The following is a 20,027-nucleotide window of genomic DNA, read 5'->3' as shown; positions in this document are numbered from 1 at the left end:
GAACACTACACATTCGAACACAACAGAACACTACAGAACACTACAAAACGCTACTCTTGAACACCTCAGAACACAACAGAACACAACAGAACACTACACGTGAGAACACAAGAGAACACAGGAAAACACTACACGAGAACACAACAGAACACAAGAGAACACAACAGAACACTACACTTGAGAACACAACAGAACACAAGAGAACACTGCACATGTACAGACATCAGAACACAACAGAACGCAACAGAACCCTACACATCAGAACACCACAGAGCACAAGAGAACACAACAGAACACAACAGAAGACAACACCTGAGAACTCAACAGAACACAACAGAACAATACACATCAGAACACAACAGAAGACAAAAGAACACTACACATGAGAACACATCAGAACAAAACAGAACACAACACAACACTACACTTGAAAACACAACAGAACACAAAAGAACACAACGGAACACAACACAATACTACACATGAGAACACATCAGAACACAACAGAACACAACAGAACAGAAGAGAACACTACAAATGAGAACACATCAGGACACTAGAGAGCACAACAGAACATAACAAGACCACAGAACACATCAGAACACAGGAGAACACTATAAATGAGAACACAAGAAAACACATCAGCACACAATAGAACACTACACATCAGAACACAACAGAACACAACAGATAACAGAACACAACAGAACACAACACTACAGGTGAACACAAGAGAACACAACAGAACACTGCACAACAGAACACAACAGAACACAACAGAACACAACAGAACACAGCAGAAGAGTACACATGAGAACACATCAGAACACAACAGAACACATCAGAACAAAACAGAATACATCAGAACACTAAACATGAGTACACATTAGAACACAGGAGAACACAACACAATATCACAAAACGCACGAGAATACTACATGTGAACACAACAGAACAGAAGAAAGAAAGAAAACAGCATTAATTGCTTGGACAGGTTGCAAAAAAAATATATATGCATATTCCCTGAGGAACAGGTTCTTAGCTATGAAAAATTTTCCTATGTCCAAACAAAAAATTAATTCAAATGGTGTGACATGTCATTACAGAAAATGTATATCTGATGTTTCCTTCTTCAGTAGTTATCCCTAAACAAACTTTATTCTGTGCTAACCACATATGCTTCTAGTATTAGAGCATGTAGCTCGCAGCCAGAAGAGGCTAGCCTGGAAAGCTGTTGCTCAGCATTATCTGTCCATGGCACTGCTCGCACAGAGGAACAAAGACTGGGGCTGCTTGCTTGTCTTGCCCCCTGAAACTTCAAACGTACCTTATGGGGTCCCTGTCAGGAGCATTTCGCAGCCCTGCCCAAAAAAGGCAAACATCTTCCTGTACATTACATACAGAAGACGCTAGCTCGGAAAGCTGTTTCTCAGCAACGTCTGGTCATGGCACTGATCGCACAGAGGCACAGAGACTGGGGCTGCTTGCTTGTCCTGCCACCTGAAATTTCAAAAGTAGCTTAGGTGGTCAGTTTCGGGCGCCTCAGTCAGCCCTGCTCTGAAAATGCAAACGTCTGCAGATAGCTCGCAGGCAGAAAGAGCTAGCCTGGAAAGCTGTTGCTCAGTCTCATCTGCCCATGGCACTGCTCGCACAGAGGCACAGAGACTGGGGCTGCTTGCTTGTTTTGCCCCTCAAAATTCAAAAGTACCCTAGGTGGTACGTGCCAGGCGCCTCATGCAGCCCTGCTCTGAAAATGCGAACATCTGCAGATAGCTCACAGCCAGAAAGAGCTAGCCTGGAAAGCTGTTGCTCAGCCTCATCTGCCCATGGCACTGCTCGCACAGAGGCACAGAGACTGGGGCTGCTTGCTTGTCTTGCCACCTGTAAATTCAAACGTAGATTTGGGGGTCCGTGCAGGGGGCCTCCGGCAGCCATGCTCTGAAAATGCGAACGTCTGCAGATAGCTCGCACCCAGAAAGAGCTAGCCTGGAAAGCTGTTGCTCAGCCTCATCTGCCCATGGCACTGCTCGCACAGAGGCACAGAGACTGGGGCTGCTTGCTTGTCTGGTCACCTCAAACTTCAAACGTAGCTTTGGGGGTCCATGCAGGGTGCCTCCAGCCGCCCTGCTCTGAAAATGCGAACGACTGCAGATAGATTGCAGCCAGAAAGAGCTAGTCTGAAAAGCTGTTGCTCAGATTCATGTGCCCATTGCACTGCTCGCACAGAGGCACAGAGACTGGGGCTGCTTGCTTGTCTTGCCACCTCAAACATGAAATGTAGCATGGGAATGAGGGGGGTCCCTGCCAGGCGCCTCCAGCAGCCCTGCTCCGAAAATGCGAATGTCTGCAGATAGCTGGCAGCAGGAAGGGTCTAGCCTGGAAAGCTGTTGCTCAGCCTCATCTACCCATGGCACTGCTGGCACAGAGGCACAGAGACTGGGGCTGCTTGCTTGTCTTGCACTCTGAAACTTCAAACGTAGCTTAGGTGGACCGTGACGGGCGCATCCGGAAGCCCTGCTCTGAAAATGCAAACGTCTGCAGATAGCTCGCAGGCAGAAAGAGCTAGCCTGGAAAGCTGTTGCTCAGCCTCATCTGCCCATGGCACTGCTCGCACACAGGCACAGAGACTGGGGATGATTGCTTGTCTTTCCCCCTCAAACTTCAAACGTTGATTAGGTGGTCCATGGAGGGGGCCTCCAGCAGCCCTGCTCTAAATAAGCGAGTGTCTGCAGATAGCTCACAGGCAGAAAGAGGTAGCCTGGAAAGCTGTTTCTCAGCCTCATCTGCCCATGGCACTGCTCGCACAGAGACACAGAGACTGGGGCTGCTTACTTGTCTTGCCACCTCAAACTTCAAACGTACATTTGGGAGTCCGTGATGGGCGCCTGCGGCAGCCTTGATGCAAAAAAGCGAACAACTGCAGATAGCTGGCAGGCAGAAATATCTAGCCTGCAAAGCAGTTGCTCAGCCTCATCTGCCCATGGCACTGCTCGCACAGAGGCACAGAGACTGGGACTGCTTGCTTGTCTTGCCCCCTCAAAGTCAAAACATAGCTTAGGTGGCACGTGTCGGGCGCCTCTGACAGCCCTGCTGCGAAAATCAAACGTCTGCAGATAGTTCGCAGCCAGAAAGAGCTAGCCTGGAAAGCTGTTGCTCAGCCTCATCTGCCCATGGCACTGCTCGCACAGAGGCACAGAGACTGGGGCTGCTTGCTTCTCTTGCCCCCTCAAACTTCAAGCGTATCTTAGGTGGTCCGCGCCGGGCGCCTCCGTCAGACCTGCTCCGAAAATGCGAACGTCTGCAGATAGCTCGCAGGCAGAGAGAGCTAGCCTGGAAAGCTGTTGCTCAGCCTCATCTGCCCATGGCACTGCTCGCACAGAGGCACAGAGACTGGGGCTGCTTGCTTGTCTTGCCCCCTCAAACTTCAAACATAAGTTTGCGCATCCATGCAGGGCGCCTCCGGCAGCCCTGCTCCCAAAATGTGAACGTCTGCAGATAGCTCGAAGCCAGAAAGAGCTAGCCTGGAAAGCTGTTGCTCAGCCTCATCTGCCCATGGCACTGCTCGCACAGCGGCACAGAGATTGGGGCTGCTTCCATGTCTTGCCCACTCTAACTTCAAACATATCTTAGGTGGTCTGCGCCGTTCGTCTCCGGCATCCTTGCTCCGAAAATGCGAACGTCTGCAGGTAGCTCGCAGGCAGAAAGAGCTAGCGTGGAAAGCTGTTGCTCAGCCTCATCTGCCCATGGCACTGCTCGCACAGAGGCACAGAGACTGGGGCTGCTTGCTTGTCTTGCCTCCTGAAAATTCAAACGTACTTTTGGGGGTCCATGCCGGGCGCCTCCGGCAGCCCTGCTTCACAAATGCGAACGTCTGCAGATAGCTCGCAGGCAGAAAGAGCTAGCCTGGAAAGCTGTTGCTCAGCCTCATCTGCCCATGGAACTGCTCGCACAGAGGCACAGAGACTGGGGCTGCTTGCTTGTCTTGCCCCCTCAAACTTCAAACGTATCTTTGGGGGTCCGTGCCAGGCGCCGCAGGCAGCTTTAGTCTGAAAATGCGAACGTCTGCAGATAGCTCACAGCCAGAAAGAGCTAGGCTGGAAAGCTGTTGCTCAGCCTCATCTGCCCATGGCACTGCTCGCACAGAGGCACAGAGACTGGGGCTGCTTGCTTGTCTTGCCCCCTCAAACTCGAAACATAGCTTAGGTGGCACTTTTCTGTAGCCTCCATCAGCCCTGCTCTGAAAATGCAAACGTCTGAAGATAGCTCGCAGCCAGAAAGAGCTAGCCTGGAAAGCTGTTGCTCAGCCTCATCTGCCCATGGCACTGCTCGCACAGAGGCACAGAGACTGGGGCTGCTTGCTTGTCTGGACCTTTCAAACTTCAAACGTGTCTTTGGGAGCCCGTGCCCGGCGCCTCCGGCATCTTTACTCTGAAAATGCGAACGTCTGCAGATAGCTCGCAGCCAGAAAGAGCTAGCCTGGAAAGCTGTTGCTCAGCCTCATCTGCCCATGGCACTGCTCGCACAGAGGCACAGAGACTGGGGCTGCTTGCTTGTCTTGCCCCCTCAAACTTCAAACATATCTTAGGTGGCACGTGTCGGGCGCCTCCGTCAGCCCTGCTCCGAAAATGCGAACGTCTGCAGATAGTTCGCAGGCAGAAAGAGCTAGCCTGGAAAGCTGTTGCTCAGCCTCCTCTGCGCATGGCACTGCTCACACAGAGGCACAGAGACTCGGACTGCTTGCTTGTCTTGCCCCCTTAAACTTCAAACGTAGCTTTAGGGGTCCATGCCGGGCGCCTCCGGCAGTCCTGCTTCAAAAATGCGAACGTCTTCAGATAGCTCGCAGCCAGAAAGAGCTAGCCTGGAAAGCTGTTGCTCAGCCTCATCTGCCCATGGCACTGCTCGCACAGAGGCACAGAGACTGGGGCTGCTTGCTTGTCTGGCCCTTTCAAACTTCAAACGTATCTTTGGGAGTCCGTGCCGGGCGCCTCCGGCATCTTTACTCTGAAAATGCGAACGTCTGCAGATAGCTCGCAGGCAGAAAGAGCTAGCCTGGAAAGCTGTTGCTCAGCCTCATCTGCCCATGGCACTGCTCGCACAGAGGCACAGAGACTGGGGCTGCTTGCTTGTCTTGCCCCCTCAAACTTCAAACATACCTTTGGGGGTACGTGCAGGGGGCCTCCGGCAGCCCTGCTCCGAAAATGCAAACGTCTGCAGATAGCTCGCAGGCAGAAAGAGCTAGCCTGGAAAGCTGTTGCTCAGCCTCATCTGCCCATGGCACTGCTCGCACAGAGGCACAGAGATTGGGGCTGCTTGCTTGTCTTGCCCCCTCTAACTTCAAACGTTTCTTAGGTGGCACGTGTCGGGAGCCTCCGGCAGCCCTGCTCTGAAAATGCAAACGTCTGAAGATAGCTCGCCGCCAGAAAGAGCTAGCCTGGAAAGCTGTTGCTCACCCTCATCTGCCCATGGCACTGCTCGCACAGAGCCACAGAGATTGGGGCTGCTTGCTTGTCTTGCCACCTCAAACTTCAAAGGTAGCTTAGGTGGTCCGTGCAGGGGGCCTCTGGCAGCCCTGCTCTAAATAAGCGAGTGTCTGCAGATAGCTCGCAGGCAGAAAGAGCTAGACTGGAAAGCTGTTGCTCAGCCTCATCTGCCCATGGCACTGCTCGCACAGAGGCACAGAGACTGGGACTGCTTGCTTGTCTTGCCCCCTCAAAATTCAAACGTAGATTTGGGGGTTCGTGCCGGGCGCCTCAGGCAGCTTTACTCTGAAAATGCGAACGTCTGCAGATAGCTCACAGCCAGAAAGAGCTAGCCTGGAAAGCTGTTGCTCAGCCTCATCTGCCCATGGCACTGCTCGCACAGAGGCACAGAGACTGGAGTGCTTGCTTGTCTTGCCCCCTCAAAGTTCAAACATATCTTAGGTGGTCCGTGCAGGGGGCCTCCGGCAGCCCTGCTCTAAATAAGCGAGTGTCTGCAGATAGCTCGCAGGCAGAAAGAGCTAGACTGGAAAGCTGTTGCTCAGCCTCATCTGCCCATGGCACTGCTCGCACAGAGGCACAGAGACTGGGGCTGCTTGCTTCTCTTGCCCCCTCAAACTTCAAACCTATCTTTGGTGGTCCGTGCAGGGGTGCACCAGCAGGCCTGATCTGAAAATGCGAACGTCTGCAGATAGCTCACAGCCAGAAAGAGCTAGCCTGGAAAGCTGTTGCTCAGCCTCATCTGCCCATGGCACTGCTCGCACAGAGGCACAGAGACTGGGGCTGCTTGCTTGTCTTGCCACCTCAAACTTCAAACGTATCTTAGTTGGTTCTTGAAAAGCTTCTCTGGCAGCCGTTCTCTGAAAATGCGAACGTCTGCAGATAGCTCGCAGCCAGAAAGAGCTAGCCTGCAAAGCTGTTGCTCAGCCTCATCTGCCCATGGCACTGCTCGCACAGAGGCACAGAGACTGGGGCTGCTTGCTTGTCTTGCCCCCTGAAACTTCAAACATATCTTAGGTGGCACGTGTCGGGCGCCTCCGGCAGCCCTGCTCTGAAAATGCAAACGTCTGAAGATAGCTCGCAGCCAGAAAGAGCTAGCGTGGAAAGCTGTTGCTCAGCCTCATCTGGCCATGGCACTGCTCGCACAGAGGCACAGAGATTGGGGCTGATTCCTTGTCTTGCCCTCTCTAACTTCAAACGTACCTTAGGTGGTCCGTGCAGGGGTCCTCTGGCAGCCCTGCTCCGAAAATGCGAACGTCTGCAGATAGTTCGCAGGCAGAAAGAGGTAGCCTGGAAAGCTGTTGCTCAGCCTCCTCTGCCCATGGCACTGCTCACACAGAGGCACAGAGACTCGGGCTGCTTGATTGTCTTGCCTCCTTAAACTTCAAACGTAGCTTTAGGGGTCCATGCCGGTCGCCTCCGGCAGTCCTGCTTCAAAAATGCGAACGTCTTCAGATAGCTCGCAGCCAGAAACAGCTAGCCTGCAAAGCTGTTGCTCAGTCTCATCTGCCCATGGCACTGCTCGCACAGAGGCACAGAGACTGGGGCTGCTTGCTTGTCTGGCCCTTTCAAACTTCAAACGTATCTTTGGGAGTCCGTGCCGGGCGCCTCCGGCATCTTTACTCTGAAAAGGCGAACGTCTGCAGATAGCTCGCAGGCAGAAAGAGCTAGCCTGGAAAGCTGTTGCTCAGCCTCATCTGCCCATGCCACTGCTCGCACAGAGGCACAGAGACTGGGGCTGCTTGCTTGTCTTCCCCCTCAAACTTCAAACATAACTTTGGGAGTACGTGCAGAGGGCCTCCGGCAGCCCTGCTCCGAAAATGCAAACGTCTGCAGATAGCTCGCAGGCAGAAAGAGCTAGCCTGGAAAGCTGTTGCTCAGCCTCATCTGCCCATGGCACTGCTCGCACAGAGGCACAGAGATTGGGGCTGCTTGCTTGTCTTGCCCCCTCTAACTTCAAACGTATCTTAGGTGGCACGTCTCGGGAGCCTCCGGCAGCCCTGCTCTGAAAATGCAAACGTCTGAAGATAGCTCGCCGCCAGAAAGAGCTAGCCTGGAAAGCTGTTGCTCAGCCTCATCTGCCCATGGCACTGCTCGCACAGAGGCACAGAGACTGGGGCTGCTTGCTTGTCTTGCCACCTCAAACTTCAAACGTATCTTAGTTGGTTCTTGAAAAGCTTCTCTGGCAGCCGTTCTCTGAAAATGCGAACGTCTGCAGATAGATCGCAGCCAGAAAGAGCTAGCCTGGAAAGCTTTTGCTCAGCCTCATCTGCCCATGGCACTGCTCGCACAGAGGCACAGAGACTGGGGCTGCTTGCTTGTCTTGCCCCCTCAAACTTCAAACATAACTTTGCGCATCCATGCAGGGCGCCTTCGGCAGCCCTGCTCCCAATATGTGAACGTCTGCAGATAGCTCGCAGGCAGAAAGAGCTAGTCTGGAAAGCTGTTGCTCAGCCTCATCTGCCCATGGCACTGCTCGCACAGAGGCACAGAGACTGGGGCTGCTTGCTTGTCTTGACTCCTCAAAATTCAAACGTACATTTGGGGGTCCATGCCGGGCGCCTCCGACAGCCCTGCTTCACAAATGCGAACGTCTGCAGATAGCTCGCAGGCAGAAAGAGCTAGCCTGGAAAGCTGTTGCTCAGCCTCCTCTGCCCATGGCAGTGCTCACACAGAGGCACAGAGACTCGGGCTGCTTGCTTGTCTTGCCCCCTTAAACTTCAAACGTAGCTTTAGGGGTCCATGCCGGGCGCCTCCGGCAGTCCTGCTCTGAAAATGCAAACGTCTTCAGATAGCTCGCAGGCAGAAAGAGCTAGCCTGGAAAGCTGTTGCTCAGCCTCATCTGCCCATGGCACTGCTCGCACAGAGGCACAGAGACTGGGGCTGCTTGCTTGTCTGGCCCTTTCAAACTTCAAACGTATCTTTGGGAGTCCGTGCCGGGCGCCGCAGGCATCTTTACTCTGAAAATGCGAACGTCTGCAGATAGCTCGCAGGCAGAAAGAGCTAGCCTGGAAAGCTGTTGCTCAGCCTCATCTGCCCATGGCACTGCTCGCACAGAGGCACAGAGACTGGGGCTGCTTGCTTGTCTTGCCCCCTCAAACTTCAAACATACCTTTGGAGTACGTGCAGGGGGCCTCCGGCAGCCCTGCTTCGAAAATGCAAACGTCTGCAGATAGCTCGCAGGCAGAAAGAGCTAGCCTGGAAAGCTGTTGCTCAGCCTCATCTGCCCATGGCACTGCTCGCACAGAGGCACAGAGACTGGGGCTGCTTGCTTGTCTTGCCCCCTCTAACTTCAAACGTATCTTAGGTGGCACGTGTCGGGAGCCTCCGGCAGCCCTGCTCTGAAAATGCAAACGTCTGAAGATAGCTCGCAGCCAGAAAGAGCTAGCCTGGAAAGCTGTTGCTCAGCCTCATCTGCCCATGGCACTGCTCGCACAGAGGCACAGAGACTGGGGCTGCTTGCTTGTCTTGCCACCTCAAACTTCAAACGTAGCTTAGGTGGTCCGTGCAGGGGGCCTCTGGCAGCCCTGCTCTAAATAAGCGAGTGTCTGCAGATAGCTCGCAGGCAGAAAGAGCTAGACTGGAAAGCTGTTGCTCAGCCTCATCTGCCCATGGCACTGCTCGCACAGAGGCACAGAGACTGGGGCTGCTTTCTTGTCTTGCCCTCTCAAAATTCAAACATACATTTGGGGGTCCGTGCCGGGCTCCGCAGGCAGCTTTACTCTGAAAATGCGAACGTCTGCAGATAGCTCACAGCCAGAAAGAGCTAGCCTGGAAAGCTGTTGCTCAGCCTCATCTGCCCATGGCACTGCTCGCACAGAGTCACAGAGACTGGGGTGCTTGCTTGTCTTGCCCCCTCAAAGTTCAAACATATCTTAGGTGGTCCGTGCAGGGGGCCTCCGGCAGCCCTGCTCTAAATAAGCGAGTGTCTGCAGATAGCTCGCAGGCAGAAAGAGCTAGACTGGAAAGCTGTTGCTCAGCCTCATCTGCCCATGGCACTGCTCGCACAGAGGCACAGAGACTGGGGCTGCTTGCTTCTCTTGCCCCCTCAAACTTCAAACCTATCTTTGGTGGTCCGTGCAGGGGTGCACCAGCAGGCCTGATCTGAAAATGCGAACGTCTGCAGATAGCTTGCTGGCAGAAAGAGCTAGCCTGGAAAGCTGTTGCTCAGCCTCATCTGCCCATGGCACTGCTCGCACAGAGGCACAGAGACTGGGGCTGCTTGCTTGTCTTGCCACCTCAAACTTCAAACGTATCTTAGTTGGTTCTTGAAAAGCTTCTCTGGCAGCCGTTCTCTGAAAATGCGAACGTCTGCAGATAGCTCGCAGCCAGAAAGAGCTAGACTGGAAAGCTGTTGCTCAGCCTCATCTGCCCATGGCACTGCTCGCACAGAGCCACAGAGACTGGGGCTGCTTGCTTGTCTTGCCCCCTCAAACTTCAAACATAAATTTGCGCATCCATGCAGGGCGTCTCGGGCATCCTTGCTCCGAAAATTCGAACGTCTGCAGATAGCTCGCAGGCAGAAAGAGCTAGCGTGGAAAGCTGTTGCTCAGCCTCATCTGCCCATGGCACTGCTCGCACAGAGGCACAGAGACTGGGGCTGCTTGCTTGTCTTGCCTCCTCAAAATTCAAACGTACATTTGGGGGTCCATGCCGGGCGCCTCCGGCAGCCCTGCTTCACAAATGCGAACGTCTGCAGATAGCTCGCAGGCAGAAAGAGCTAGCCTGGAAAGCTGTTGCTCAGCCTCATCTGCCCATGGCACTGCTCGCACAGAGCCACAGAGACTGGGGCTGCTTGCTTGTCTTCCCACCTCAAACTTCAAACGTAGCTTAGGTGGTCCGTGCAGGGGGCCTCTGGCAGCCCTGCTCTAAATAAGCGAGTGTCTGCAGATAGCTCGCAGGCAGAAAGAGCTAGCCTGGAAAGCTGTTGCTCAGCCTCATCTGCCCATGGCACTGCTCGCACAGAGGCACAGAGACTGGGGCTGCTTGCTTGTCTTGCCCCCTCAAACTTCAAACCTATCTTTGGGGATCCGTGCAGGAGTGCACCAGGCAGCTTTACTCTGAAAATGCGAACGTCTGCAGATAGCTCACAGCCAGAAAGATCTAGCCTGGAAAGCTGTTGCTCAGCCTCATCTGCCCATGGCACTGCTCGCACAGAGGCACAGAGACTGGGGTGCTTGCTTGTCTTGCCCCCTCAAAGTTCAAACATATCTTACGTGGTCCGTGCAGGGGGCCTCCGGCAGCCCTGCTCTAAATAAGCGAGTGTCTGCAGATAGCTCGCAGGCAGAAAGAGCTAGCCTGGAAAGCTGTTGCTCAGCCTCATCTGCCCATGGCACTGCTCGCACAGAGGCACAGAGACTGGGGCTGCTTGCTTCTCTTGCCCCCTCAAACTTCAAACCTATCTTTGGTGGTCCGTGCAGGGGTGCACCAGCAGGCCTGATCTGAAAATGCGAACGTCTGCAGATAGCTCGCTGGCAGAAAGAGCTAGCCTGGAAAGCTGTTGCTCAGCCTCATCTGCCCATGGCACTGCTCGCACAGAGGCACAGAGACTGGGGCTGCTTGCTTGTCTTGCCACCTCAAACTTCAAACGTATCTTAGTTGGTTCTTGAAAAGCTTCTCTGGCAGCCGTTCTCTGAAAATGCGAACGTCTGCAGATAGCTCGCAGCCAGAAAGAGCTAGCCTGGAAAGCTGTTGCTCAGCCTCATCTGCCCATGGCACTGCTCGCACAGAGGCACAGAGATTGGGGCTGCTTTCTTTTCTTGCCCCCTCTAACTTCAAACGTATCTTAGGTGGTCTGCGCCGGGCGCCTCCGTCAGACCTGCTCCGAAAATGCGAACGTCTGCAGAGAGCTCGCAGCCAGAAAGATCTAGCCTGGAAAGATGTTGCTCAGTCTCATCTGCCCATTGCACTGCTCACACAGAGGCACAGAGAATGGGGCTGCTTGCTTCTCTTGCCCCCTCAAAATTGAAACGTATCTTAAGTGTTTACTGCTAGCCGCTTCCGACAGCCCTGCTCCGAAAATGCGAACGTCTGCAGATAGCTCGCAGGCAGAAAGAGCTAGCCTGGAAAGCTGTTGCTCAGCCTCATCTGCCCATGGCACTGCTCGCACAGAGGCACAGAGATTGGGGCTGCTTCCTTGTCTTGCCCTCTCTAACTTCAAACGTATCTTAGGTGGTCCGCGCCGGGCGTCTCCGGCATCCTTGCTCCGAAAATTCGAACGTCTGCAGGTAACTCGCAGGCAGAAAGAGCTAGCGTGGAAAGCTGTTGCTCAGCCTCATCTGCCCATGGCACTGCTCGCACAGAGGCACAGAGACTGGGGCTGCTTGCTTGTCTTGACTCCTCAAAATTCAAACGTACTTTTGGGGGTCCATGCCGGGCGCCTCCGGCAGCCCTGCTTCACAAATGCGAACGTCTGCAGATAGCTCGCAGGCAGAAAGAGCTAGCCTGGAAAGCTGTTGCTCAGCCTCATCTGCCCATGGCACTGCTCGCACAGAGGCACAGAGACTGGGGCTGCTTGCTTGTCTTGCCCCCTCAAACTCGAAACATAGCTTAGGTGGCACGTTTCTGGAGCCTCCATCAGCCCTGCTCTGAAAATGCAAACGTCTGCAAATAGCACGCAGCCAGAAAGAGCTAGCCTGGAAAGCTGTTGTTCAGCCTCATCTGCCCATGGCACTGCTCGCACAGAGGCACAGAGATTGGGGCTGCTTGCTTTTCTTGCCACCTCTAACTTCAAACGTATCTTAGGTGGTCCGCGCCGGGCGCCTCCGTCACACCTGCTCCGAAAATGCGAACGTCTGCAGAGAGCTCGCAGCCAGAAAGAGCTAGCCTGGAAAGATGTTGCTCAGTCTCATCTGCCCATTGCACTGCTCGCACAGAGGCACAGAGATTGGGGCTGCTTGCTTCTCTTGCCCCCTCAAACTTGAAACGTATCTTAAGTGTTTACTGCTAGGCGCTTCCGGCAGCCCTGCTCCAAAAATGCGAACGTCTGAAGATAGTTCGCAGCCAGAAAGAGCTAGCCTGGAAAGCTGTTGCTCAGCCTCATCTGCCCATGGCACTGCTCGCACAGAGGCACAGAGATTGGGGCTGCTTGCTTGTCTTGCCCTCTCTAACTTCAAACGTATCTTAGTTGGTCCGCGACGGGCGCCTCCGGCAGCCCTGCTCTGAAAATGCGAACGTCTGCAGATAGCTCTCAGGCAGAAAGAGCTAGCCTGGAAAGCTGTTGCCCAGCCTCATCTGCCCATGGCACTGCTCGCACAGAGGCACAGAGACTGGGGCTGCTTGCTTGTCTTGCCCCCTCAAACTTCAAACCTATCTTTGGGGATCCGTGCAGGAGTGCACCAGGCAGCTTTACTCTGAAAATGCGAACGTCTGCAGATAGCTCACAGCCAGAAAGATCTAGCCTGGAAAGCTGTTGCTCAGCCTCATCTGCCCATGGCACTGCTCGCACAGAGGCACAGAGACTGGGGTGCTTGCTTGTCTTGCCCCCTCAAAGTTCAAACATATCTTACGTGGTCCGTGCAGGGGGCCTCCGGCAGCCCTGCTCTAAATAAGCGAGTGTCTGCAGATAGCTCGCAGGCAGAAAGAGCTAGCCTGGAAAGCTGTTGCTCAGCCTCATCTGCCCATGGCACTGCTCGCACAGAGGCACAGAGACTGGGGCTGCTTGCTTCTCTTGCCCCCTCAAACTTCAAACCTATCTTTGGTGGTCCGTGCAGGGGTGCACCAGCAGGCCTGATCTGAAAATGCGAACGTCTGCAGATAGCTCGCTGGCAGAAAGAGCTAGACTGGAAAGCTGTTGCTCAGCCTCATCTGCCCATGGCACTGCTCGCACAGAGGCACAGAGACTGGGGCTGCTTGCTTGTCTTGCCACCTCAAACTTCAAACGTATCTTAGTTGGTTCTTGAAAAGCTTCTCTGGCAGCCGTTCTCTGAAAATGCGAACGTCTGCAGATAGCTCGCAGCCAGAAAGAGCTAGCCTGGAAAGCTGTTGCTCAGCCTCATCTGCCCATGGCACTGCTCGCACAGAGGCACAGAGATTGGGGCTGCTTTCTTTTCTTGCCCCCTCTAACTTCAAACGTATCTTAGGTGGTCTGCGCCGGGCGCCTCCGTCAGACCTGCTCCGAAAATGCGAACGTCTGCAGAGAGCTCGCAGCCAGAAAGATCTAGCCTGGAAAGATGTTGCTCAGTCTCATCTGCCCATTGCACTGCTCACACAGAGGCACAGAGAATGGGGCTGCTTGCTTCTCTTGCCCCCTCAAAATTGAAACGTATCTTAAGTGTTTACTGCTAGCCGCTTCCGACAGCCCTGCTCCGAAAATGCGAACGTCTGCAGATAGCTCGCAGGCAGAAAGAGCTAGCCTGGAAAGCTGTTGCTCAGCCTCATCTGCCCATGGCACTGCTCGCACAGAGGCACAGAGATTGGGGCTGCTTCCTTGTCTTGCCCTCTCTAACTTCAAACGTATCTTAGGTGGTCCGCGCCGGGCGTCTCCGGCATCCTTGCTCCGAAAATTCGAACGTCTGCAGGTAACTCGCAGGCAGAAAGAGCTAGCGTGGAAAGCTGTTGCTCAGCCTCATCTGCCCATGGCACTGCTCGCACAGAGGCACAGAGACTGGGGCTGCTTGCTTGTCTTGACTCCTCAAAATTCAAACGTACTTTTGGGGGTCCATGCCGGGCGCCTCCGGCAGCCCTGCTTCACAAATGCGAACGTCTGCAGATAGCTCGCAGGCAGAAAGAGCTAGCCTGGAAAGCTGTTGCTCAGCCTCATCTGCCCATGGCACTGCTCGCACAGAGGCACAGAGACTGGGGCTGCTTGCTTGTCTTGCCCCCTCAAACTCGAAACATAGCTTAGGTGGCACGTTTCTGGAGCCTCCATCAGCCCTGCTCTGAAAATGCAAACGTCTGCAAATAGCACGCAGCCAGAAAGAGCTAGCCTGGAAAGCTGTTGTTCAGCCTCATCTGCCCATGGCACTGCTCGCACAGAGGCACAGAGATTGGGGCTGCTTGCTTTTCTTGCCCCCTCTAACTTCAAACGTATCTTAGGTGGTCCGCGCCGGGCGCCTCCGTCACACCTGCTCCGAAAATGCGAACGTCTGCAGAGAGCTCGCAGCCAGAAAGAGCTAGCCTGGAAAGATGTTGCTTAGTCTCATCTGCCCATTGCACTGCTCGCACAGAGGCACAGAGATTGGGGCTGCTTGCTTCTCTTGCCCCCTCAAACTTGAAACGTATCTTAAGTGTTTACTGCTAGGCGCTTCCGGCAGCCCTGCTCCAAAAATGCGAACGTCTGAAGATAGTTCGCAGCCAGAAAGAGCTAGCCTGGAAAGCTGTTGCTCAGCCTCATCTGCCCATGGCACTGCTCGCACAGAGGCACAGAGATTGGGGCTGCTTGCTTGTCTTGCCCTCTCTAACTTCAAACGTATCTTAGTTGGTCCGCGACGGGCGCCTCCGGCAGCCCTGCTCTGAAAATGCGAACGTCTGCAGATAGCTCTCAGGCAGAAAGAGCTAGCCTGGAAAGCTGTTGCCCAGCCTCATCTGCCCATGGCACTGCTCGCACAGAGGCACTGAGACTGGGGCTGCTTGCTTGCCTTGCCCCCTCAAACTTCAAACGTACATTTGGGGGTCCTTGCCGGACGCCTCCGGCAGCCCTGCTCTAAATAAGCGAGTGTCTGCAGATAGCTCGCAGCCAGAAAGAGCTAGCCTGGAAAGCTGTTGCTCAGCCTCATCTGCCCATGGCACTGCTCGCACAGAGCCACAGAGACTGGGGCTGCTTGCTTGTCTTGCCCCCTCAAACTTCAAACCTATCTTTGGGGATCCGTGCAGGGGTGCACCAGCAGGCCTGCACTGAAAATGCGAACGTCTGCAGATAGCTCGCAGCCAGAAGAGCTAGCCTGGAAAGCTGTTGCTCAGCCTCATCTGCCCATGGCACTGCTCTCACAGAGGCACAGAGATTGGGGCTGCTTGCTTGTCTTGCCCTCTCAAACTTCAAACGTATCTTAGGTGGTCCGCGCCGGGCGCCTCCGTCAGACCTGCTCCGAAAATGCGAACGTCTGCAGATAGCTCGCAGCCAGAAAGAGCTAGGCCTGGAAAGCTGTTGCTCAGCCTCATCTGCCCATGGCACTGCTCGCACAGAGGCACAGAGACTGGGGCTGCTTGCTTCTCTTGCCACCTCAAACTTCAAACGTAGCTTAGGTGGTCCGTGCAGGGGGCCTCTGGCAGCCCTGCTCTAAATAAGCGAGTGTCTGCAGATAGCTCGCAGGCAGAAAGAGCTAGCCTGGAAAGCTGTTGCTCAGCCTCATCTGCCCATGGCACTGCTCGCACAGAGGCACAGAGACTGGGGCTGCTTGCTTGTCTTGCCCCCTCAAACTTCAAACCTATCTTTGGGGATCCGTGCAGGAGTACACCAGGCAGCTTTACTCTGAAAATGCGAACGTCTGCAGATAGCTCGCCGCCAGAAAGATCTAGCCTGGAAAGCTGTTGCTCAGCCTCATCTGCCCATGGCACTGCTCGCACAGAGGCACAGAGACTGGGGTGCTTGCTTGTCTTGCCCCCTCAAAGTTCAAACATATCTTAGGTGGTCCGTGCAGGGGGCCTCCGGCAGCCCTGCTCTAAATAAGCGAGTGTCTGCAGATAGCTCGCAGGCAGAAAGAGCTAGCCTGGAAAGCTGTTGCTCAGCCTCATCTGCCCATGGCACTGCTCGCACAGAGGCACAGAGACTGGGGCTGCTTGCTTCTCTTGCCCCCTCAAACTTCAAACCTATCTTTGGTGGTCCGTGCAGGGGTGCACCAGCAGGCCTGATCTCAAAATGCGAACGTCTGCAGATAGCTCGCAGGCAGAAAGAGCTAGCCTGGAAAGCTGTTGCTCAGCCTCATCTGCCCATGGCACTGCTCGCACAGAGGCACAGAGACTGGGGCTGCTTGCTTGTCTTGTCACCTCAAACTTCAAACGTATCTTAGTTGGTTCTTCAAAAGCTTCTCTGGCAGCCGTTCTCTGAAAATGCGAACGTCTGCAGATAGCTCGCAGCCAGAAAGAGCTAGCCTGGAAAGCTGTTGCTCAGCCTCATCTGCCCATGGCACTGCTCGCACAGAGGCACAGAGACTGGGGCTGCTTGCCTGTCTTGCCCCCTCAAACTTCAAACATAACTTTGCGCATCCATGCAGGGCGCCTCCGGCAGCCCTGCTCCCAAAATGTGAACGTCTGCAGATAGCTCGCAGGCAGAAAGAGCTAGCCTGGAAAGCTGTTGCTCAGCCTCATCTGCCCATGGCACTGCTCGCACAGAGGCACAGAGATTGGGGCTGCTTCCTTGTCTTGCCCTCTCTAACTTCAAACGTATCTTAGGTGGTCCGCGCCGGGCGTCTCCGGCATCCTTGCTCCGAAAATTCGAACGTCTGCAGGTAGCTCGCAGGCAGAAAGAGCTAGCGTGGAAAGCTGTTGCTCAGCCTCATCTGCCCATGGCACTGCTCGCACAGAGGCACAGAGACTGGGGCTGCTTGCTTGTCTTGACTCCTCAAAATTCAAACGTACTTTTGGGGGTCCATGCCGGGCGCCTCCGGCAGCCCTGCTTCACAAATGCGAACGTCTGCAGATAGCTCGCAGGCAGAAAGAGCTAGCCTGGAAAGCTGTTGCTCAGCCTCATCTGCCCATGGCACTGCTCGCACAGAGGCACAGAGACTGGGGCTGCTTGCTTGTCTTGCCCCCTCAAACTCGAAACATAGCTTAGGTGGCACGTTTCTGGAGCCTCCATCAGCCCTGCTCTGAAAATGCAAACGTCTGCAAATAGCACGCAGCCAGAAAGAGCTAGCCTGGAAAGCTGTTGCTCAGCCTCATCTGCCCATGGCACTGCTCGCACAGAGGCACAGAGATTGGGGCTGCTTGCTTTTCTTGCCCCCTCTAACTTCAAACGTATCTTAGGTGGTCCGCGCCGGGCGCCTCCGTCACACCTGCTCCGAAAATGCGAACGTCTGCAGAGAGCTCGCAGCCAGAAAGAGCTAGCCTGGAAAGCTGTTGCTCAGTCTCATCTGCCCATTGCACTGCTCACACAGAGGCACAAAGATTGGGGCTGCTTGCTTCTCTTGCCCCCACAAACTTGAAACGTATCTTAAGTGTTTACTGCTAGGCGCTTCCGGCAGCCCTGCTCCAAAAATGCGAACGTCTGAAGATAGTTCGCAGCCAGAAAGAGCTAGCCTGGAAAGCTGTTGCTCAGCCTCATCTGCCCATGGCACTGCTCGCACAGAGGCACAGAGACTGGGGCTGCTTGCTTGTCTTGCCACCTCAAACTTCAAACGTAGCTTAGGTGGTCAGTGCAGGGGGCCTCCGGCAGCCCTGCTCTAAATAAGCGAGTGTCTGCAGATAGCTCGCAGGCAGAAAAAGCTAGGCTGGAAAGCTGTTGCTCAGCCTCATCTGCCCATGGCACTGCTCGCACAGAGGCACAGAGATTGGGACTGCTTGCTTGTCTTGCCCTCTCTAACTTCAAACGTATCTTAGTTGGTCCGCGACGGGCGCCTCCGGCAGCCCTGCTCTGAAAATGCGAACGTCTGCAGATAGCTCTCAGGCAGAAAGAGCTAGCCTGGAAAGCTGTTGCCCAGCCTCATCTGCCCATGGCACTGCTCGCACAGAGGCACTGAGACTGGGGCTGCTTGCTTGCCTTGCCCCCTCAAACTTCAAACGTACATTTGGGGGTCCTTGCCGGACGCCTCCGGCAGCCCTGCTCTAAATAAGAGAGTGTCTGCAGATAGCTCGCAGCCAGAAAGAGCTAGCCTGGAAAGCTGTTGCTCAGCCTCATCTGCCCATGGCACTGCTCGCACAGAGCCACAGAGACTGGGGCTGCTTGCTTGTCTTGCCCCCTCAAACTTCAAACCTATCTTTGGGGATCCGTGCAGGGGTGCACCAGCAGGCCTGCACTGAAAATGCGAACGTCTGCAGATAGCTCGCAGCCAGAAGAGCTAGCCTGGAAAGCTGTTGCTCAGCCTCATCTGCCCATGGCACTGCTCTCACAGAGGCACAGAGATTGGGGCTGCTTGCTTGTCTTGCCCTCTCAAACTTCAAACGTATCTTAGGTGGTCCGCGCCGGGCGCCTCCGTCAGACCTGCTCCGAAAATGCGAACGTCTGCAGATAGCTCGCAGCCAGAAAGAGCTAGGCCTGGAAAGCTGTTGCTCAGCCTCATCTGCCCATGGCACTGCTCGCACAGAGGCACAGAGACTGGGGTGCTTGCTTGTCTTGCCCCCTCAAATTTCAAACATATCTTAGGTGGTCCGTGCAGGGGGCCTCCGGCAGCCCTGCTCTAAATAGGCGAGTGTCTGCAGATAGCTCGCAGGCAGAAAGAGCTAGCCTGGAAAGCTGTTGCTCAGCCTCATCTGCCCATGGCACTGCTCGCACAGAGGCACAGAGACTGGGGCTGCTTGCTTTTCTTGCCCCCTCAAACTTCAAACCTATCTTTGGTGGTCCGTGCAGGGGTGCACCAGAAGGCCTGATCTGAAAATGCGAACGTCTGCAGATAGCTCGCAGGCAGAAAGAGCTAGCCTGGAAAGCTGTTGCTCAGCCTCATCTGCCCATGGCACTGCTCGCACAGAGGCACAGAGACTGGGGCTGCTTGCTTGTCTTGCCACCTCAAACTTCAAACGTAGCTTAGGTGGTCCGTGCAGGGGGCCTCTGGCAGCCCTGCTCTAAATAAGCGAGTGTCTGCAGATAGCTCGCAGGCAGAAAGAGCTAGCCTGGAAAGCTGTTGCTCAGCCTCATCTGCCCATGGCACTGCTCGCACAGAGGCACAGAGACTGGGGCTGCTTGCTTGTCTTGCCCCCTCAAACTTCAAACCTATCTTTGGGGATCCGTGCAGGAGTGCACCAGGCAGCTTTACTCTGAAAATGCGAACGTCTGCAGATAGATCGCAGGCAGAAAGAGCTAGCCTGGAAAGCTGTTGCTCAGCCTCATCTGCCCATGGCACTGCTCGCACAGAGGCACAGAGACTGGGGTGCTTGCTTGTCTTGCCCCCTCAAAGTTCAAACATATCTTAGGTGGTCCGTGCAGGGGGCCTCCGGCAGCCCTGCTCTAAATAAGCGAGTGTCTGCAGATAGCTCGCAGGCAGAAAAAGCTAGCCTGGAAAGCTGTTGCTCAGCCTCATCTGCCCATGGCACTGCTCGCACAGAGGCACAGAGACTGGGGCTGCTTGCTTCTCTTGCCCCCTCAAACTTCAAACCTATCTTTGGTGGTCCGTGCAGGGGTGCACCAGCAGGCCTGATCTGAAAATGCGAACGTCTGCAGATAGCTCGCAGGCAGAAAGAGCTAGCCTGGAAAGCTGTTGCTCAGCCTCATCTGCCCATGGCACTGCTCGCACAGAGGCACAGAGACTGGGGCTGCTTGCTTGTCTTGTCACCTCAAACTTCAAACGTATCTTAGTTGGTTCTTCAAAAGCTTCTCTGGCAGCCGTTCTCTTAAAATGCGAACGTCTGCAGATAGCTCGCAGCCAGAAAGAGCTAGCCTGGAAAGCTGTTGCTCAGCCTCATCTGCCCATGGCACTGCTCGCACAGAGGCACAGAGACTGGGGCTGCTTGCTTGTCTTGCCC

The sequence above is a fragment of the Opisthocomus hoazin genome, chromosome 17 (genome assembly GCF_030867145.1).
Source record: "Opisthocomus hoazin isolate bOpiHoa1 chromosome 17, bOpiHoa1.hap1, whole genome shotgun sequence".
Lineage (NCBI taxonomy): Eukaryota > Metazoa > Chordata > Aves > Opisthocomiformes > Opisthocomidae > Opisthocomus > Opisthocomus hoazin.
The sequence above is the reverse complement of the archived record's forward strand: the minus strand, read 5'-3'. Positions refer to the sequence as shown.